We start from the raw sequence: 23,475 nt of genomic DNA on the forward strand, positions 1-23,475 counted from the left end.
ATGTATTAGCAAACCTGTTTCCTCACTGAGGAGTCTTAATACATGGTAAGATTTCACATGTCATTTTTTATGTGTATTTAAAAGTTGTCATAATCTTCAGGAATGCTATATACAATATTTTAAATACTATTTTCTAATATTGTAAATTTATTTTAAAGATGAGACTTGTCTACATGCCGTAACTGCAAGAATTCTTTTAAAAGGATATGTATGTATGAATTTTTATTGTATCTTTTCCATTCAGAAAATTAAAAGGAGTAGAGGAAATAATTTATAAAAATATTATTTATATTACCTTGTCAAAAAATGTGACCTTGCTAGATTCTTCAGATTTAGATTATTTATTTACAGTTACTGTATAAATAAAAGAAAAACTGATCAAATAAATGAAGTTAATTTATAAAAACATTTGGAGCCAAATGTTTTCCTTATCTGATTCTGTTCAAAGTAAATGCAGTATGAGTTAAGAGACTGGTTTGTGTTTTTGGAAATTGCAGACTTCTGGAGTGTGTCACAGAACTACACAACTTGTGTTTGGCATTTTTGTATCTCAGGGTTCAGTATGTAACTTGCAATGTTAATTTCTTTTGGAAGACATGGGTAAATAATGCTATTAAGTTATTATCAATAAACAAAGATGGGCCCCTCTAAAAAACTTGGAGGTGTTTGAGATAGCTCTGGAACAGTCACTACTATTACTGATAAAATAGGTCAACTATTATACTATGTGCCTCATATGAGTTAGCTTCATTTAGCCATTGGAACATCTCTGTAAGTGTTCTTCATTTCACTCAAGAAGAAATAGTTACTTAGAGTCTTCCATTTTATTTAAAATGTTTACTTTTTAATCATTTATGGTTCTTGGACATCATTAGTTGTGCGTTAAACTTATGGCACATTTTCCTTAGAAAAATAAATGTATGGACTCATGTATCTTTATTTAGTATGCTATTTTGTAAAATTCCTAGATAACCTACATCCCATACATGGACCTTAGATGAATCCCTGCTCTATGTACTTTTTAATAGGTACTGGTAAACTGTACTTTTTTCCTCTACCACTCGTGTCACTTAGTGAAAGTAATGCTTATTTATACTATGTCTTATTGTAGAAAAAAATTTTAAGAAAACCGAAAGTAAGAATGTCAGCTATCTCAAACTCTACAGAATATATATCAAACTAAAAAATGTTGTTAGTTGTTTAGCATGTGAGATTTAGACCAGTTTGCTTATAGGATGCTTTTTAATGGTTGGGTATATTGGACTTCATCACAAAAAACCTTCCATCTGTTTAAGAAAGAAATCTAAATGTGAATATAAGAAATGACAAGGACAGTTATCTTCAGACTAGTATAAATGTGGTAGCTATACCTAGATACAAGAGATTAGAAAGCTAGTACCATACAGCCTAGTGATTTGGTGTTTTTTTTTTTAAATTACTTATTTTTATTTAAGATTTATTTATTTATTTTAACTGAGAGTTACTCAGAGAGAGGGAGAAAGAGAGAGAGAGAGAGAGAGAGAGAGAGAGAGAGAGAGAACCTTCCATTCAGTAGTTCACTCCCCAGATGGCAGCAATGGCCAACCCTGGACCAGGCTGAAGCTGGGAAACAATAGCTTCATTGGGATCTCCCACATGGGTGGAAGGAGCCCAAGTACTTAGACCATCTTCTGCTGCTTATCCCAGCCCATTAGCAGGGAACTGGATTGGAAGTGGAGCAGCTGGTACACAAACCAGTGCCCATGTGAGATGCCAGTATTGCACTTGGTGGCTTTACCCACTATGCCACAATGCCAGCCCCCGTGATTTTTCTTAAAGAATAATTCTCGAATTCGATCTTGGGTTCCATCAAAGATAGATAATATAGAAAGGACATTTTGTTGTAATAAAATGATATGATAATAATTTCTTATATTAATGAACCAAAGTTATTTTTACTCTTGATTAACTCATTGTTTTGTGAGCTATGGAAGAAAACTATTTAGTTTCTAATTCATTTTAACTTTGGAGAGGAAAATGTTTCCTTTTATATGAGGTCAATTTTAGAACTCCATTATATGAAAAATACCTGTTGTTACTTGATAAAGTAGTTCAGAATTTCAGATTGGTTTTCCTTATATTTCTCTTTAGACATTTTCATGATACTTGTGCTTCAAGTTTGATATCTCAACTATTTTGTTTTTTACCCTCTGAATTATCATCTGAAACAAAGGCAATAAAGTTAGCTGAACAGAGTGAAGAATCTTACTGTGTATATACTTGCCTGGTTTTAGGTAAATTACTGTAGAAATAACATTCTAAATCTCTATAAAATGTTCGGGTTTTAGTTTTTAACATGCTTGTTTTAACATTTGGTTTATAGGTATGTTGTGAATAAAATGACTGTATTTCTCTTTCCTTTGATCATTTTGAACATTTAGTTATTAAGTGAGTGATAGCCCAACTGTGAGAGCTTCTTGTGACTATGATGTGTTATGTTTTGGCGTGACACAGTTTTCAGACAGCCACTTTTGTTCTTAAATATTTTCATTTTCTATAGTACTTTTCATCCCTGTATATATGTACAGGAGTCACTTCACCCACCACCGAATTGCAGCCACTTCTGAGGTGGAACGCAGCAACTGTTTAACAGCGCACTTTCCCCTAGGTGCTGACAGCTGTAGAAGAAATTGTACATGGTCCCGTACAGAAGGTATTTCTCCACTGTGCCATCTGCAGAGTGAAACTGACTAGGAGTACTACATAGACTGTAAGTTTCTTGTGTACCTGCCCTAGACTGGAAAACCCAATAAGAAAGAATAAGAAATAACTGGGAAGCATCATTTTCAGATGAACTGAGGTCAGTTAATCTTAGTGCTGCTTTCGTTGGCTCTAAATTTTATTTTAAGGCTGTCTAATTTAAGACTGGTACCAAATTGAATAACAGATGGATGCACTCCTCGGAAATTCATTTTATTCCCAAAGCAAATGAAATGAAAGTGTTTTTTATAAATTCTTCACCTTTAAGGAAACTTAAAAGAATCAAGTTGTTTTGAAATATATTAAAATAACCAAACCAGCAATATCTACTAACAGTATAATATTTTAGAGCCATGTTCTTAAAACAGCAGATCAAATTTTAGTTCATCAGGAGCACCTTAATTAGCTTTGCTTGCAATATCTTATGCATTTGTTTTTCAGAACTTTCTTTAGTGAAAGTTTTACGGCAAAGACCTTTTATGGTGAAACTGGTTTCGATTCTTTGGTTTAGAAACATTGAGTTTGAATTTTTTTAAAAACATTTTTACACATAGAAGAAACAGTAAATATTTGAAATTTCGTTTAATCTATTTTGGTTTCTCTCTTTAATTATTTAGTTTGGTTTTTTCTTTTGTAACAGCAACTTTAGAAGAGTGATAAGTCTTTAGTAATAGTTTGGCATGTTTATGCCTTAAAGGACGGGAAAACCACATTAGAAATGTCTATTATTATACATATGATATGGATTGTTATATTTTTATTGTTTCATTTTTAAATCAATAGTGTGACTTACTGTTACCTTTTTTAAAGTGTGTCTATGAAGATTTTAGTATGAAGAAATTAGGGTCTCCTGGTTTTCAGAGTTTTGCACATATGCAATATAGTGTAATTGTGTCATGAGTTAAAGGATATCATGTACATATCCATATCTGTAGATTGTCAGTAGAAGCAGATACAACTGTGAGCCACAGTTTATTTGCTTGTAAAATGAAATGGGTGAACAAAGATATTTTTTAGAGATCCTTTCTTTTCCATGTTTTCTGTTTAACTCAGGGATAGTATTCTGTGTACTTAGAATTGTTCCTTACATTATGTAACCAAGATATTTTCATGCAAGTGCCTTTGTTCTACTTAGATTTTTTTTGTGTGTGTGTTAACTAAATGCTGAATGATGGTGTCAAAAGAGGAGGGTGATTTTCTACAAAGATTTTCAACTATCACTAATTTTGAAGTGCAGATACCCCCATTATTTTGAAATTCAGTTTTTTTAAATAAATACATTATAATTCTTAATTTATTATTCCTCATGGAAATGTCAAATGAATTAGAAAAAAGTCCTATGTTATTTATATTCACAGAGAAATTTTACTTAAGTATTTCCTGAAAAGTCACATTTTAATAAGAGTCTTCCCTTTACTTCCATAGAGTTAATAGTTTACTCAGTGGTCAAAACACTAAAGAAGTAAACATCAAACTTTTTAAAAATATAGCAATAGAGTATTTTTATCAATAAATGAAATATTTGAGTTGCTAATAATTGGTTCTTTTGCATTTTCTACAGACTGTACTTGTAATTATTACTTAATCCCATTCATTTTATTAACTGAAATATTGTCAGTTGACAGAATAGGCTGTATGTTTTAAATATTAAACTTCTGTGAAAAGGCAGAAACTATGCCTGTTGTAAATGTCTGACTACATATTTTTAAATCATACAGTATATTAAATTATTATATTTTAGACCTGTTGATAAGGCAAATTTGACAGTTTTGGAGATTCATTTTTTCATTTCATGAATCTTACAGTACATCTCTGATTTGTGAGATTTGGAAAAGAGAATTAGGTGGAAACTTTTTATTAAGTATACTTGAGTATTATTTGAATTTAATTAAAATATACTATTTATGTAATCAAAAGTAAACTGGGTTTCACTTAAATTATATATTTGGAATATTTACTTAGTTCATTTAGAGATTTCCTCATTCCATGAGAGAGATATCTCATATCTCTGCTTGATTATTTTCCATGAAATGGCCCTTCCTTCTATTGTGAAGGTACACAGTTATGTTTAGGATTATTATTTAATTAGGATTAACTTAATAATCTTGGAATTCAGAAATAAATACTAGAAGAGGAGAAATTAAGCCATATGAAATCTTTATTTTTCATCTTTACCTATTATAATTTTCTATTTTTAATAGAGGGAAATGAAGCAAATACATTAATAATATGAATTTTTAAAAATACTTACTGATAATCCTCTAGCAGTTTGCTACTTTCTAGTTAATATTCCACTAGAGACTTTTAAAAGAAACCTTAAGATCAGCTGAAGAAATAGATTGGTGAGAAAATAATGATAAGGTAGTGTATTTTAAAAGGTAAATTTTATTTAATTTGAACTAATTTTAAAGAACACGCATTTTGAAGTAAAATTTCTGTCCATAATTTAAATTCTCAGATGTCTCCTCAGTTTTACAAAATTTTCTGTTTTTAAAATTAGGGACATATTTTTATCTCTATCCCAAACAGATTTAGAATTTGTCTTATGAGGTCTAGTTGAGGAAATTTTTGTGATGCAAGGAACCACTTTTACATGTTTAGCTGTGAAAAAAGGGGCGATGATTTTTCAAAATAATATTGGGAAGAAAATTATTTTTATACTAAATGGTTAATAACTGAATTGCTTAATCTCATAAAGCTTTAATATTTCATACATCATTTTTATCATTCAAAATATGCTCCATATTTACAAATAATATATAGTATATAAATTTAAGTATTTTAGAAATAAATGTGGATTCCCCCATCTCCCACCAAATAGTCTCAGGCAGATCAATGGAAATTCAATATTCATATAATTGTCTCAATCTTTTATATTCTTAATTTACATATCAATAATTTCTCCCTTTTTATGTATTTGGCTGTTACCTTTCAGTATAAATTGGATTAGTTGAAAATTTTAAAATATAGCAATTGCATAAACAGCTATTGACACCACAAATCTTGTCTTCAATACTAAATTTAAAAACATTTATTACTTTAAAAATTTCCTTCAGCTCTGAAATTTCTAAATGTCTCGTGGGTAAATGTGTGTGTGTGTGTGTGTGTATGTGCATATCATGTTTCTAATGTATTTTCTGTAGCTTGGTCTGGAATCCTGACTGCCACTTTGTAGCTAATTAACCAAGTGTAAATTGTTTAACAATTTTAAGAGTTTTTAAATCTGTTAATTGAGATGCATTGCACCTACCTCACAGGGTTGTTGTGAGGAAACAAACAGTAAAACATACATGAAATAGTGCTTATTGTAGTGTAGATGTGGAGTATATGAAAAATGACTGATACTAAAACATTTCAGGGTCCCCACTGTTCTCAGGATAAAACTTAAATTCCCTATCATCTGTTTTGTTCAGGCTGCTCCTCATGATCAACCTCTTTTCTTTCCTTGGAAACTGCCTGTGTTGGTTGATTAATACTGAAGTCTTTGCACTTCCCAGAATAGATCTTGCTTTCATTGGAGTTTTGTCTGCCTAAGACATTCTTTTGTGAACCACTCACATTCCCACTTATCCCCAGGCTGCTGTCCTTTGTGTAACTCAACCTCATCCCTCAAGTCCTCACTTTAGATTTTCCTTTAACTAAGGAGATATTTCCTTTCTATTCTTTCATCCTAATACATTTCATTAGATGTCCTGTATGACCCTGTAGATATGCTTACTCTTATTCTGATACTCATCATTGTATTGCCATTGTAGTTGAGTTTCCTCCACTAGATAATAAGCTTGTAGAGGGAGGAGTCTGTCTTGTGCAACTTTTTCTCCCACATACTTTAACAGAATTTCTGCAACTCAGGAAATGAGTGAAATTTTATAAATAGATGTAAGTCCCCCCTAAATATACAGTATTACAATTATGCAATTTCTACTCTTATAATAAAACATAATTTTTATTATTCCATATTACAAAATTAATATCAGTTCCCACAAAAATAATATGAAAACTATAATATATGATTATATAAGCTTATATAATCAACTTACTTTCCCACTTTTGACCACTCTCATGGGTTTACTGAAAGTAGTGGACTCACTAAGGGTGGAAACAGAAATCTGTTTTATTCTTTCTTTTTGGTCTATCTGCAGTTTCATTCAGAATATAAATTTTTTCTGACCCCAGATGAAGTGCTATACAAGTGTCTGTATTTTCTCTTCCTTGTTCTTGCTTTTGCTGCTTACACTTGATCTCTACCTCCACCACATCCCCTGCTTCCATTCTTTCGTTATCTTTCATTCCTCCTTTCTTCACACCCTGGCATTTTACAATAGACTTAATTTTCAAACAACTAAAAAAAAGGCTAATAAACTAAAATCCCAAGCTTTTATTGAGTGTAAATTTTTCCTGTATCATCTTTGCTCAAAGCAGGTTTAAAAATATAAATGGGTAATAGCACAGAACATATTCAATTAGAAGACTTTTCATTGATTTTTTTAAATTTATTTTTTCTCTCTCTTCACTGGACTATTTCTGGGTCCTCCAAAGCTTTGAGGGTAGAGGTATGGAAAAGCTAATTGGTAGTAGAAGTGTACTGGAAAACTAAGCAGGTTCTTGCTTTTCTGAGTTCTTCAAAAACTGTCTGCTTCTGGAAATAGCCCAGCTGTAATGTCTTCATGCCACTGAAACCTTGTCATTGACTACTCTTTAGAATATGACTTTCTGACCTACACCTGGCCTCTGTCTTCTGGAGCTGGTTCCTTTCCCAACAGTCCTCATCTTTTTCTTGGGAAAATATATTTCCTTGCTTCTGCAAACTCTGCAAGTACTTGCAGTTTCTAAGATAGTAGCCCAGACTGAGGGCATCTTGCCCTCTTGCCTTTAGAATAATTTTTTAGACCTAAGTCCAGTTTTTGCCCTTATTTAGATACAGTCAGTGAAGAATATCATATATTCTAGGGCATAGGCCAAATTCTGAATGAGTCACTGTTCTATTTATTAAGTAATCTGTGAGTTCCTGTTTCCCAATATATGTTTATATTTTTTATGTAAATGGTGAACTGAAGATTACTTGAAGAAGTCTAAATCTGGCAAAATGATATTGGAGCCTATTGTTCTGAGCTTAGGGTCCTAAGCTAAAACTGAAATAACAGGAAAATTCCTGTTTTAATATCCTGTTACACCACCATTCCTTTGCACTGGGGCTATAATAGAAAGCTTGTTTTTCAATGATTGTACATCCATTTCTGCAGTTTACTTCTGTATCTTACACTACTCTGTCATTTTGGAATGTCTGTTCTACCTTTTATTCCTGGGGAATCCTACCCAGTCTTCAGTGGCCAAGTTAGGTAGTCTTTATTGGTCCTGAAAATTGGAACAAGTACTTCTCTGTACTGTATTGTCATTAATATTTTGTGAGGTGTCCCCTGACTCCTTGAACAAATTGGGAGCAGTTTTGAGACAAACATTTACTTGTTGGTGAACCCCTTATTGCCTAGTCTCTCTTTTGTGTTCAGAATTTTATTTACTAAATTAATTAATCTTTTCTGAACACTGAGATTGGAGTTTATAAAATTGTTGTGTAATATTTGGGAAATCCTTATGTATTTCTCTCCTGATTGCAAAAAGAATTTGAGGCTATAAGAATTAGCTTTTCTTGCTCTGAGTTGTTGAGTTGTTTTTTTTTTTTTTTTTTTTTTTTAAACCTGATGGTGTTTCTCTTCATCTGTTCTTAGGCAATTTTAGTTCTGCTTTAGTCAGTTGATTGTCTCCCATTTTTCTATGCATCTCTTTCTTTTTTTGTTTTTAAATTCCAGTTAATAGAGTTATGTGGGATAAATAAGGATAACCAGGTGTCCAAGCAGCAAGTAAAAATTAATTAAAATATCACCATTTTTCCATTATAGGAAATTTTTTATGTTTCAGATTATATCATTCTGAATAGTTAGAAATGGTAGAAAGATAAGCCTTTGGTCACTGAAAGTGTTAGGAATAACAGTATGGTATTCCCATAATAAAATATTAAATTGACATTATAATTATTGTTTGTAAAGTGCTGTTTCAGTGTACTTCATTGTTATTTTGAGTGATTACTTTAAATAGATTTTTTGTTATTTTGAGTGATTATTTAAATAGATTGCCTCAATTTGGAATGTAGCACTGAATTTCTGTCATTCTTTAATTTAATATAGTTTTCATTGCTGATATATAGCCAAAAGAAGGATTCTTTTATACATGTGAGCAGGCAAATATATGAAAACTAGATAAAGAAGAATTCAAAATTAGCATTTTAAGTAGAGATAGTTGATAAACTTCCTTTATGCTAAAATTTTTTTTTCTGCAGAGTTCCTAATGAATAACCAAGTTTCCTAAAGAGTTAAAAGTAAAAAATATCTTCTCTTCTAATCACGTTGCTAAAGTTCGACATCAGGTACATATTTTTCAATAAAGTATTCTTATTTTCATGGTTTTGGAAATATGTATTTAAGAGAGGAAATTTTAACCTCTTTACTATAACTTTCACCAACATGACTGGTGACATTTTATTTTTTTGTATTTAATTTATGATAATTTTATCGATTAGCACTTAGGAGCTTAAGAATTTTGGTGAATGGATATCTGGACCCTCATCTTAGGTAATACGGTAAATATGGCAGATTTCCCCTTCTTCACCATTGTAGTAAGTCAAATAGTCTCTTTATAACCTTAGTGAGTGAATTATTCTTGTATTTTCCACTCTAGTTGAAGGTGTAAGTATTGCTTTAGGATGGAAGTTTGATATTACAAAGAACAAAATTCTGGTTTTTTAAGTTCTTGCTTACAAGCGTACTTGGAGAGAGTAAAGCTCAGGAGATATTTTTGGGGATACATCTAATATGTATAACCATCAATGTTCAAATAGAAGTAGTGCTTAAAAATATAGTTTAGCACAAGAAATGGGAATGGCAATCAACTGATTTTTTTATGCTTCTTTTGAAGATTTCACAATTCCCCACTGGGTTACCAAATATGACAGATTCAGCTTGTCTGAAATCAAACCAATGTCAATAGTTCCCTACTCTTTTTCTGATTCCATCATTCTTCTTATGGCTTCATCACATTCTTTGTGACCCACGGTCAGAATAATATCACTCTCCTCCTATGATTTAACATCATCATATTTATTTCTGGATCTGAATGATTTTGCCTTTAAGAGTTTACTTGAGTCCATATGCTTCATTGTATTTCAGTTCATAAAATTCTTTTTCCTTATTTATCACTAAAAGTGATGTTCTTAAAATTAGACTTGTATACTAATTTAATTTTTCTATTTTAACTGCATTTTCACATATTACTCCATTTTTGCTTTCTTTTTTTTATTTTCGCTTTCTATGGAAGATATTCTCATAATATCTGAATTCGATCACATAATTGTGAAATAATTGATTTCTGGTATTTAAGTCTTAATAAATTTTGAATGGATTACTGAAAATCAATTCAGTACTACAATTTAAAATTAATCATTATTATTGTGTTTCAAATTGATACTCTTATTAGTGTTAACATCACCAGAGAAGTACCTTAAGTGCCTTAAATGGCTTCTGAATGATAATCTATTAACATTTAGCTTAAAATTGTAAAAAATTTTACTAGCAATATGCCAATATATGCTGCTAGTTTGTAGGATTTTGCTATAACATAATAAACTTAGTTCCGTCTTTTTCTGTTTGTCCTCATTTTAAAAAATATGATCCCATGTCATTTTGAGAAAATGATTTTGGAAGATGTCTAATTGATCAGGTCTGTATTTACATTTGTCTCTTTTAAACTCTTAGCAATATAGAACACATGGACCAACTTCTTTTGAAATGTCACAAAAAACTTAAACTCAACTACTAGTTCCACTGTAGATCCAATTTGTCCTGGTTAGAAGATACATGGCCTCCTGAGAGTACTTTCTCTGTTGTATACTATTTTAATGCTTCCAGTGTGATAACCTTATAGATAGCAACTTTTCTCACATTACCTCCTCTTAATGTAGTCTTTGGAAATAACCCCTAGTTTCTGAAAATTTTCGTTATGAAACTACTGTCATTCAGGTCAATTTAACTTGACTGTGTAACTAGTTTTGGTTTTTAGAGTGTTTAAAAATTATTTCAATGAATATTTATTAATATAATTCAGAAATAAAGTGACCTTTTAAGTGCATTATTTTAAAAGAAATATATTCTTTCCAGCCTATAGTTTTGAATATTTTGATTAATATAATCCTCTTTTTTTTCCCCTATTTCTCTTGTTTTTCTACTGGGTATGTATGTATGTATATCTTTTAACACATATATTCATTATCTGTCTGTTATATATGTGTGTATATAAGAGAGCTCTTAATTTTATAAATTCTGTTTTTATAATCTAATGTCTCCTGTCTTTGGAAAGAAAAGTTTTCAAGTAACTGTGGTTTATTTTGGCTAATTTTAAAAACTGAAGCCTTTGCATGTTTTATTATTTCTTTTCCAGATCTGTCTCTGTTTATCTTGATGTTAGTATGTGTTACTTATATGATATCTACTCAAAATTTGTGTAGCATTAGTTAATATAATTTACTTTCTTATTGTATAACATTGTACTATTCTACTCATTATCCATTTGTTCATTAAATATTCATTTAGAAGTAATGTGTCCAAGATATTATTGGGCACAAAAAGTCTCTATTTTCATTGAGCTTATATTCTTGTAAGAGAAAATTAAGACATAAACATATAACATTAATATTCAGTAACTAATTTTAGATAGGATTAAATATTATATGAAAAATTAGGCCAAGATAAAAATGTTAGAGAGTGGTTCATTGTGGCTAGGGCAGTTACGAATAAACATCTTTAAAGAAATACTTGAGTTGAACTCTAAAGATTCAAAACAAAAAAAGGCCCTGTGAGTTGATCTCTAAGGAAGAAAGAACACTCACATTTCAGGCATCAGGAATTACAAGGGCATGGGTCCTTGACTCTGAGTGAGTTTTGGCAGGGTCAAAAATCCGAAAGCAATGCTGTGAGGGTCAACCCTAAGGAGAGACCCTGTGGCAAGTGAGGACTTTGAGGTAGCACAGGGGCCAGATGAAGTGGGCCACAGAAATGAATTAGAATCTCATTATAATTACCATGTAACAATATCAGGCATTTGAGTGTTATGAACTGATTAGCACTGAGGAAATGACTGTATTTACTGTCTGGAAGATGAGCCAAGGTAAAGAGCAGAATGATTAGGAAGTTGCTGTTGTAATTTCTTTGAGAAGTTATGACGTCTTGGTGCAAGGCTTTTAGCAGTGGAAATGATGAGAGAGGTAGGACATTTTGGAGGAACACTGTTTATAATTGTGAATGGATAAAAAATGGAGTAATCAACAGTATCAGGCATAATTAAACTTAGAATATTATTTGAAAATGTAATGCACATATTCTCTAGTTTTAAAAATTATGCTTTTATTTTTAATTACGTGAGTTTTTCTGTATTTTTTGCTATCATAAATAGCAGTAGTATTTTTGTCATTTTCTCACTTCACTGCCATTGAAAAGAAATAGTTTGTGGTGGCTGTCCAGTTTGAATGATAGTGTCTTTGAAAACTGTCTCGTTATTTTAATTTTCTTATCTTTGATTACTAATTATATTGAAATTTTAATGTTTGTTGACCAATTTCATTTTTTTCAACTGCGAATTGTTTCTACCATTGATTATTTTAGCATATTAGTATTTTCCTTTTGATTTCAAAGAGGATACAAGCTTACATCCTAAGATGATCTTGAAGTCCCAACATGATTTGGCCTTGAAACTTCTTTGTGATTCTATTTGATGTCAGTCTTCCTGCTGCTTTTATACTTTAGATATTCAGAGCACTTGTCAAACAGGCATCTTTGTCTAGCCTTATGGGCCTTAGCTCTTGTGATTCTCCATTTCTGGATCCCACATCCTTCAAATTTTCACTCCTGGCTGTGAGTGAAGCCTCAATTTTCATGTTACTTCTTTAGAGGAGCATCTCCTAAACTCCTTACATAACCCTATTTGCCTCTGTGACATTCTGTCAGATTACTTTGTATTTTCTTTTCTTTTTCTTCCCCATGGTCTGTTTTGGTCTTCATTGCATGTACCATTGTCTGAGGTTTTTTTGTTGCCTGTCCTTCCCAAAGGAAAGGAAAGAACCATGAGGTCAGAGATCTACTCTGATTTGTTTCCAGTTGTGCTGTCTGGGGATGGAATATAGTTGAGTGGATGATGTAAAGATGCTAAGCATTTATTCTTTACACTTGTGTTTTTCCCTTTTTGCCAACTGTCTTTCATCTTTTTATGCCATTTTTATTTGTAGAAATTTACATTTTCTTAGTCAAATGAACGAATTTTTTTAACATATCTTTCATGACTTGTTTAAAAAGAGAAAAAAACCCAACGCTTTCCATTTTGAGATCTTCCATTTAGCTATTTTAATTAAATGTTTCCAAATATAAAATTACCATTTTTCATGAATTAGGCAAATTTTTGAAGATATTAAAAGCTCTTATAAATGTATTTATAAATTTTATTCCAACATTTTTATACATCTATTTATAAAATAGGAGTCATACCATATAGAGAGCTTGTTAACATTTCTCACTTAATACTGTGCCATGTACATAAGTAGGTGATTCCTATTGACTTGGAAACTTTCTGCCATCTCCAATTTTAGGCACTTGTAACATATAATGCATTTGTCTTTTGTCAATATAAATAAGAGTGCATATTATTGTTTCAATTTTGGATTTATTTATGACAGCTCTATTATGATCAATTCCTGAATGTGAAGGAGCAGATTTTCTGGGTCACAAGAGCATGTGTACTATTTTAAAGCATTTGAATAGTCGTTGCCAAAATATCCTCCAGAAAATTTAAATCAGCTCACACTACCAGAAGTAGTATACGTCTGTGTCTGTTTCTCATCAAAATATTCCATTTCTTTTTTTTTTTAAGATTTATTTATTTATTTGAAAGCCAGAGTCACAGAGGGGGAGGGATGGAGGGAGGGAGAGAGAGAGGGGGAGAGAGAGAGAGGGAGAGAGAGAGAGAGAGAGAGAGAGAGGTCTTCATCTGCTGGTTCACTCCCCAAATGGCTGCAATGGCCAGAGCTGGGCCGATACGAAGCCAGGAGCCAGGATCTTCCTCCAGGTTTCCCATGTGGGTGTGGGGGCCCAAGGACTTGAGTCATCTTCTGATGCTTTCTCAGGCTGTAGCAGAGACCTGGATTGGTAGTGGAACAGGCAAGACTTGAAGCAGCGCCCATGTAGGATGGCAGCACTGCAGGCAACAGCTTTACTTGCTACACCACAGCACCAGCCCCAAAATATTCCATTTCTTGAATTTTGTGCTTTGGAAAAGTTGGCCCATTCTTCCCCATGTATGTCTTGGCCCCCTAAAATTTTTATGAAAGACTATTAGGGTGTTTTTCACATACAAAATTTAAATATTTATTTATTTGAAAGAGTTACAGAGAGGGAGGGAGGAAAAGAGGGAGAGAGAGAAACAGAGGGAGAAAGAGAGAGAGAGAGAGAGATTCACCTTCCATTCCCCAGATGGCTACAATGGTCAAGGCTGGACCAAGCTGAAACCAGGAGGCAGGAGCTTCATCTGGGTCTCCCACATTGGCAATAGTAGCCCAAACACTTGGGCTATCCTCCATTACCTTTCCCAGGCCATTAGCAGGGAGCTGGATTGAAAGTGGAGCAGCTGGAGGGGGCCAGCACCATGGCTCACTGGGTTAATCCTCTGCCTGTGGTGCCGGCATCCCATAAAGGTGCTGGTTCTAGTCCCAGTTGCTCCTCTTCCAGTCCAGCTCTCTGCTATGGCCTGGGATAGCAGTAGAAGATGGCACAAGTGCTTGGGCCCCTGCACCCACCCGGGAGACCAGGAAAAAACTTCGGCCATTTGGGGAGTGAACCAACGGAAGGAAGACCTTTCTCTGTCTCTCTCACTGTCTGTAACTCTACCTGTTAAATAAATAAATAAATAAAATCAAAAAAAAAAAAAAAAAAAAGAAAGAAAGAAAGAAAGAAAGTGGAGCAGCTGGATGAACTGGCATCTTGCTGCACCACAAGGCTAGCCTCTAAAAAACTTTTTACAGTGAAATCTATCACCTTTCCCCATTTTTTTTCCCTTTGTGCCTGTGCTTAAAGTAACTCCTCATTTTCAGTTTCTATATGTGCTCATTATGGTTTGATCTAATTTTCTAAGTTGCTTGTCTCTAATTTATATTGAATGTTAGATACTTAAGAGAAGGTTTTATACTTCTTTTCTCCAAGTAATAATCCAGTTATGCCACCCATATAAACTTTAAAGTAAAGTAATTATGTATACTACAACAGTGCTGTTTTTAGATATGCTAAGGGTCTTTGGGAGGAGAGTCATTCATTGAGGTCTGTTGTTTTGTTAATTCAGATTTTACTTGTTCTTGCTTTGTAGTTTCTCTGAATTGTGATGTACATTTGTTTACTAGGTTAAAACTCCCTGAGTTCCTTATTTTGAAAAACATTACTATTATTTTGTTTCTTCTTCCATGTGAACTCTTGCAAACCAGTTCATTTTTGTTTGTTATTTCATAAAAAGTTCACTGAAACTATTAACTTATTTGCATAAGATACACATATAATATCTAGGATTTAGTAGAGAAACAGATTTCTGTCTCAGTAAAGCTTTTTTTTTTTTTTTTTTTTTTTTTTTTTTTTTTTTTTGACAGGCAGAGTGGACAGTGAGAGAGGGAGACAGAGAGAAAGGTCTTCCTTTTGCCTTTGGTTCATCCTCCAATGGCCGCCGCGGCCAGCACGCTGCAGCCGGCGCACAGCGCTGATCCGATGGCAGGAGCCAGGTGCTTCTCCTGGTCTCCCATGGGGTGCAGGGCCCAAGTACTCAGGCCATCCTCCACTACACTCCCTGGCCACAGCAGAGAGCTGGCCTGGAAGAGGGGCAACCAGGACAGAATCCGGCTCCCCAACCGGGACTAGAACCTGGTGTGCCAGCGCCGCAAGGCGGAGGATTAGCCTATTGAGCCGCGGCGCTGGCCCTCAGTAAAGCTTTTTGTCTATAAAGATATCAAAGTACCTAGGAACTAATCCACTATATTCTCAAGGGGAAAAAAAATTCTATTTTGGCGAAATGAAAGTGAGACTCTATCTGTGTTTTAAATGAATGAGTTTCCAAAGTAGAATAATTAACTGCCTTCAAGCGCTTTCTCAGTCCTTCATAAAGAGTTCTCATGGAACATAAAGTGCCAACTTTCACTTTTCATGGTTCTCTAGCCACAGTCACTCAGGGAAAAATAGTGCCTGTCTGTGATAACTGTCATAATTTTATTCCCCAAATAAAGCTCACCTTGTTTTACTCATTCAAAAAAAAAAAAAAAGCATTTCACTTAAAGAAATTATTGGTCACTTATTTCTGTTAATGTCACTCGTTGTTCCTTTAAACCTGTTTAAAAATTTACATATTTAATCGATTATTGCATTTCTATAATTTCTATAGTGTGTCCATTTTCTGTGGTAACAATAAACCACAATTTTGCATCTTAAAAACAACCAGAATTTATTCTCAAAGTTCTGGAGCCCTGAAGTCAAAACTCAGTTCCACTGTGCTAGCAGCAGGTGTTGACAGGCTGGGTCCTTTTTGAAGGCTGTAGGGGAAATGCTGTTTTCTTTGCCATTTTCTGCTTTCTGGAGGCTACTTGCTTTGCTTGGCCCTTGAAATCTTTTGGGAATCTCTTCAGCTTCTTAATTCCATTTGCGTATCTTCCAAGTCCTCATTCCACCTTCTTGCCTGGCTCTTACCTTCGGTGACTGTAGTGAGGACCATCACTTGTAAAATCCCTTCATCCCCATCTCAGATTCCATAGTTGAAAGTCATCTTTGCTGTATAGAGGAATATTCGCCTGTTCTGAGGATACCACCTCTATCTTGAGGGGCTTTTAGTCAGTCTACCATGAGTGGAAATTATTACTTTTTATACTATTTTACTTCTATTTTATTGAGCTTTTATATTAAAAATAGTAGATTTTAGCTCATTTTATACTGATAGTTCTAAAACCTATAAATATTTTTTCTCCATTTTTGTAGTAGTAATTTTGTGCCTGTTTCTATTTTGTATCTTACTGTTTCTTTCAGTTTTTAATAGCAATGCCTGGAATGTTTCCTTTTTTCTTTATTTTTAGCATACTTGCTATTGTTTTCAGACAATAAGGCTGAAGTAATAAGGCAAGTAATTTTTTCACTGTTCATTAACAATTCCCCCTTTGACATATTTTTGTTATACTTGTGTCCTACACTTGCACTTCCTGATTAAGCTGTATTTGTCTGTAGTGGGGCTTTTTTTATGTAGCAAATTCTTATCTAGAAAAATAAAATAAAGAAGAGTATACTCAGAGAGTCTAGAGATAATTTTTGAAGTTAGTTTGAAATAGTTTCTCAGCAACTATGTGCTGGATCTATAAAAATGTGAATATCAAAATGGAATACTCTGTGTTTTCAGAAGACAAGAAGGGCTTGTAAGACATATTATAAAGGGGATTTCAGATTGTCTGTCCACCTAACTTAGATGTGTAAGTTATATAAATCCATGTAACTACCACCACAGTTGAACTGTGATGTTTCCACAATGCCAAAAAACCAGTTGTGACTCTTTTCCACTCTCCTTCCCACCCTCTCTCACTGCAGCAGTCATTAATCTGATTTCTTTTCATTGCATTTTTTTTTACTTTTCTTGAATTCCATTTAAATGGACTCTCGTATACCTTTTATCTTATTTTTTTTGCATAATATTTTAGATAGCCATATGTGACTTTGACTCTATAATTTATTTTTTTCATTTCTGAGGAACAATTATTGTTAGGTATTTAGCTTATCCATTCACATATTAGTGGACACTTAAGCTGTTTCTCATTGTGGACTGTTAGGAATAAATTTTTTGTGAACTATTGAGTGTAAGTCTTTATTAAGAGCTATGCATCCATTTCTCTTTGAGTAAATACTTAGGGATAGAATATTTGGGTCATATATAAAGTTCAGATTTATGAAGACATGCCATACTGTTTTCCAAAGAAGTTATGCTACTTTATGTTCTTATCCCCAGTTTGTGGGCATTTCAGTTGGTTCACATTCTCACCAGTGTTCAGGTGGTGCTAGTCTTTTAGCCATGTTATTTTGTGTATAACTATTTCTCATTTCAGTAGGTTTTCCTGTGCTTAGTGAGCATTGCAGTAGTTTCTTTTGTCAACTCTTTTTTCAGATATTTGGACCATTTTTATTGGGTAGGTTGTTTTCTCCTTATGAAGTCTCATCAGTACGTTACTATTCAGAATTCAGGTCCTTTTTAGATATATGTGCTATGAATGTTTTCTTCCATGTGGTGGCTTTGTTTTTCATTTACTTGTATCCTTCCAGGAATAGACCTTTTTAATTTTCATGAAATCTAGTTTATAATTTTTTCTCTTGATGTTAAGTATAAATTTGGTATTGATTTAATGCTAGAAATAACTTTCTAGCTTCTCTATCCATTCAACAGGTGAAAAGATATTTGTAAAGAATGAATTTCCTGTTGCTAGAGAGTTTTTGGTAGGGATTGCTTATGTTCTGTCTGGAATGAATTTGTAAATTAATATCACAGTAGTGTCATGTACAATATATGCAATAAATGTTGTTTGTTGTTGTTGTTAATGTTATTGTTAATACATTTAGGAGTCTTGCCTTGAGGAAATTTAGGAAAGACAATATTTAGATGTATAGGCATTGATTCCATCATTTGTTTATTTAATACTTAGCCACACTGGTGACACTTTTTTTATTTTGTTTCTCCATTATTATTATTATTATTATTACACCTTCTCATCTCCCCCATACACATGGAAATTAATTGTTTATTGATGCTAATGAATAAATATTAGGAACAGGATTATTACAAAATCTTTTCTTTGTCTCTTTTGATTGTATTCATAAATCCTGAGTATTTTTTGAAAAATTTTAAAGATATAATTGTAAAACAGTGAAAGTATATACTTACTTACTGTGCCAGTCTTCTAGTGATAACTATTGGTGATTTATTTGTTTGCTTTCAGATAAATTTCTATATGTTTATACTAATACATACATACATAATAATTTTTCCTGTATACATCTACATGAATTCTTGGAAAATGCATAACATAAAATATGCATGAATTTCAAAATTTTTGAAGCAGAATAAGTGTCTTTAATTGAATTTTTCCATGCAGTAGAATCGTAGGGTTGGTTGGTTTTCTTTTTTTTTTCTTTTTTGTGCTGTGTGCCTAAGTGAATGTATTATATGCCTTGCTTTTTAAAATCTTAACAGAATGTCTGACAGTCCTTTAATGTTGATGCTATCTTCATTAATTTCATTGCTGCATAACATTTAATACAATGAATAATATGCTATAATTTATTTTTCAAGCATACACCAGACAAGGCAAGACTGAGTCTGCCTGGCAGAATTGGTAGGTAACAATAAAATGAACCACTTTTAGATTTAGTTTTGCATAGATAGTGAAAGGATGAGAAGCTAAATGAATCACATCTCCAGTTCCTCATCCCACACACTGAAAAGACAATATGAAACCAAAAGAGGCTAGATGCTTATATTGTCAGTTATGGAATATACCATTGCTAAGGATCAGATTCTAGTCTATAGCCAAATGTTTTTATAGTCTGCAGTAATATTGAAGGTCAGTATAATAAGGCAAGAAGCTGCATACCTTGCTAGAATTTGTGAGACCATGAAAGACTGTCTCCTGATAGTCTTCCAATCTCTTGTGTTTCAGAGGTTCACAAAGCATTCATTCTCCCAGATGTGCAGATGAGCTGCTTTTAAAGCCATTGCTCCTCTGACCTGTAGTATACATTCACAGTTGTCTCAGCCTCATTGTAGAACATCCACCTATAATCTACCCCCACCCCAGCCTTTCACACACCCAGCTAACAATTCTCAAGAACATAACCACTTCTTCAGTTATTTTTGAAAGCCTCAAGTGCATTTGGTGAACCTAAGCCAAGTTCCTCACACACAACCAAGCCAGTAATATCATTAATCTAGGTGCAAGAGCTGTGGGAGGCACATCAGCTGGCCGGCAGAAATCCAGAGCATGTTTTCAGCATTACTTGGTCTAGATTAGACCAGTAAGCTTCAGTCTGTGCAAAACATACAAATGAGTTTGTCTTCTCTTTAGCAGCACAGGGAAACCACAGATTATCAACAATAATAGGATTAGGATAAAGGAAATGGACATGGTGTCCAGAAACCTAATCTTACTCTTCAAGGTAATCTTACTCTTGCTATTCAATCCTGGAGTCATCAACTCTGAGGAGATTTCTAAGAGTTCTTGGATTCTCCATTGATTAGTATTGAAATTGAAAGTAGCAGCTGTCGTCTGGGTTGAATTTACAGGACCTTCTTGTCTTGCTCCAGTGATTCCCCTGGATGACTTTCTTAACCTGCAACTGAGGATAAAAGCTGAGAGAGACTGATGTTTCCTTTCCTCACCCCTGGCTCACTTTTATCTAAGGTGTTCTCTTTTCCACCACCATGGGAGTTGATCTCCATCCATAGCCATGTATTTCAGTCCCTGCAGCAGTCATTGCACTATTTTTGTTTTCTTGATCCTCCTGGTCTTTACCATACCATATGGTCTGGAATCTAGGTGGTTCAGCAATTTCTTCCTAATATTCAATGTACCATTTTAGAACACCTTCCACTCTCTGATGTATAGAACACATCAGGAACACCTTAACAGTTGTGAACTCATTGTAATCATCACCAATATCCATAACTGCCTATATCTAGCAAGCATAAGAGGACAGTAAAAGAATTAATAGGTTGGAGTCTTCCACCCCTCTACTGCCACCCCCAACTTTCTGCTCCTTGAAAAGTTTTGCATCCTAGTTTTCCAGGGATAGGTGTGAGAGGAAGTGATGTGAGATTCATTTTGTGTTTTATGTCACTTACAATAAGTCTAGGTTGCCTCCTTTCCTCCATAACCTCATAATTAAACATTCTGTTTTGGATAGGAGATACCCTTCTGAGGAATTGCCACTTGTAGAAGGTAGACTTCCTTTATTAAGTATATGTTTCATGGAGAACTGATCCTAAACTATCTAGTTACCTTTTCCAGTTTATTCTTTGAGGGTATATTCTATCTTTCATTGGCAGTTCTTGTCTAAGGAATGTGAAAGAGTGTGAAAGATCAAATGAATCTCAAGTATCTTCCCACTACTGAGTATTTTAGCCATAAAAACAGCACCCTTGTGTGAGGGGGGATGTATTTGGGGCATATGCATATGTAACATAGTTCATCTAAAGGATGGAGAGGTAGAAGACACTCTTTGAAGATGTCCACCACTGTCAATGCTTAGTGCCTTCTCTGGTGGAAAGAAGGAATGAGGATGAGTATTGTGATCCAGTGGATTAAAGCACCATTTGTGATGCCTGCTTCTCACATCTGAATACCTGGTTCAAGACCCTGTTATTCCTCTTCCAAAGAAGCTTCCTGCTAAAATACTTTGGAAGCATCATGGTGGCCAGTACTTGAGTCCTTGCCACCCATATAGGGGATCTAGATGGAGTATCTGGCTCATGGCTTCAGCCTGGTCCAGCTTTGGCTATTAGAGGCATTTAAAGAGTGAACAACTAGATGGAGTATCTGGCTCATGGCTTCAGCCTGGTCCAGCTTTGGCTATTAGAGGCATTTGAAGAGTGAACAACTAGGTGGACGATTTCTCTTTTTATTTCTCTCTGTTACTCTGCCTTTCAAATCAGAAAATTTTTAAAGAAGAGAGGAAGAGAGTCTATACTGGACAGGCCTGGTTCCACTGAGTAGATTTCTTTTTACTACTTAATTACACATAGTTGACAGTCTAGGCACATTTGCCAGGCATCTTTGCTAGACTCACTAGGTTTTCTTTCTTTCTTTCTTTCTTTCTTTTCTTTTCTTTTCTTTTCTTTTCTTTTCTTTTCTTTTCTTTTGAGGGTTAATCCTGAATTTGTCATATCCTGGGCTCCTGGGCACTGGGGTATCCAGATGATTATGGTCCTTACCTAGGTAGTGCAGTGATCAGATTGTTGATTGGGTATTCTTTCTCAAAGGATCCTTTCTCATGGTCATCATCAGAGATCATAAATAGGAAGTAAAAGTCTTGTACAATCTGAAGCCATAAAAATATTCATCTCCAAGGACTTAGTAATGGGTTATCTCTACCACGTCCACTGCCAGCCCTCAGAGTGCCTAGCTAGCAAATTGACAATTAATAATTCATTGAACATGTGATAAACTTAGAAGCTGATTTCCAGGAAAAGCACCACAGTGCTTTTCTACCCAGTAACCAGAGTTTCCTTTTCCCTGCCCCATTTCAAATATTTTTGGGGGGCTATCTAACATATACTATTAGACTTTAAATAAGCTGGTTGATTTATGAGGGAGACCCATGCACCCTCAGGAATTCAAGAACATTGAAGTCTACAAGATGTCTAGGATTCTGGTCCATACCTTGCATTTGAAATTGTCACATTTTGAAGTTCCTAAGAAGTTTTGAATGTAGCTGATACATCCCTGACTTTGTTTAGTAATATGAAATATATGATATTTCATGCATTTGCAAGAACACGTTGCCATAAGTGGAGATTTGTCATAAATTTTTATATCATTTGATAACAGCAGATATTCCTGAAAAATGACAGCTTGCTGTTAGTTATCCCCTTAATTCTAATCAGGGCAAAACATAAATGTGCAATTTCACCATTCAGTATGAGAGTTAATTTTGGATATATTATGACTAATTACAGAGTAATATAATGATAGCTCTTCTATATGGTTCATTGCTAACAAAGTAAGTAAATATTTGTTAATATTTTCTAATATTAAAATGGCATAAATTTAGTACCATTATTTTTTATTTCTTAAACATTTTTTTTTAAATGATGATACAGATTTCATACATATAAAGGTGTATTTGGTCTCATTTTGTGGTTCTCTCAGCTTGAAAAAATTATGCCAAGGAGTTTTTTATTTCCTGCTTTGAGAAGACAAAGTGTTTATGCGGGTTTCTAAGCAACGCTAGCTTCAAAATTGTAAGAATGACTGGATACTCAGGAAAGAAACTGATCCAGATTTGTTAATACTTTTGGAATTTAGTAATTGGTAAAAAACAGAATCATGTTAGTCATCAGTAAACCCCACCCAGATTGCACAGTTAAAAATATATCTTTATACTTAACATTCATCACATTTGAGTTAGTTTGTTTGCCATATTTGAGGTGATTTACTCAATATTACTGAATGAATTTAGTCTCTCTTTTATCAGCATATTGAGAGGGTCTCCATTGTGTGTGTAATAAATTAGCCAGCAAACATTAATTTAAAATTGAACTACTACTTAAAAATCAAACAATAGAAACAAAGTGAAAATTATATACTTGAAATATATATTGCAGTGGAAACTACAACTGCAAGGTAGAAATATTTCTGTGATCAATTAAAGGTTTATAATAACATTTTGAATTTTAGAGTCTCATGTTAAAGAATTGTTATTGTCCATCATACCATTAAAAAAATGAGCACTGAGTTTCCTCTAGATACATTAAATTTTTTCTTTGCGGGCAAAATAGTAGAAATAAAAACACAGGAGAGACAACTGTGGGATATATTTAAGAGGTGAGAAGGCCAAAAGGGACTTGTAAAAGAAATGGAGCATACCCTAA

At 33.6% G+C, this 23,475-nt stretch overlaps 1 protein-coding gene across 8 annotated transcripts in view; it reads left to right on the forward strand.

The window, feature by feature from the left end:
- The window catches only part of NOVA1 (NOVA alternative splicing regulator 1), a 155,172-nt gene that overhangs the window by 43,458 nt on the left and 88,239 nt on the right, over positions 1-23,475 (forward strand). Inside the window, exon 3 of one of the 8 annotated variants that reach the window (XM_070053337.1) lies at positions 2,648-2,749. The exons of the other annotated variants lie outside the window; for them this stretch is intronic. The gene's annotated coding sequence lies outside the window, so the exon portion shown is untranslated. The remainder of the gene's footprint in view (positions 1-2,647; positions 2,750-23,475) is intronic. 8 annotated transcript variants of the gene reach the window in all.

The sequence above is a fragment of the Oryctolagus cuniculus genome, chromosome 12 (genome assembly GCF_964237555.1).
Source record: "Oryctolagus cuniculus chromosome 12, mOryCun1.1, whole genome shotgun sequence".
Taxonomy (NCBI): domain Eukaryota; kingdom Metazoa; phylum Chordata; class Mammalia; order Lagomorpha; family Leporidae; genus Oryctolagus; species Oryctolagus cuniculus.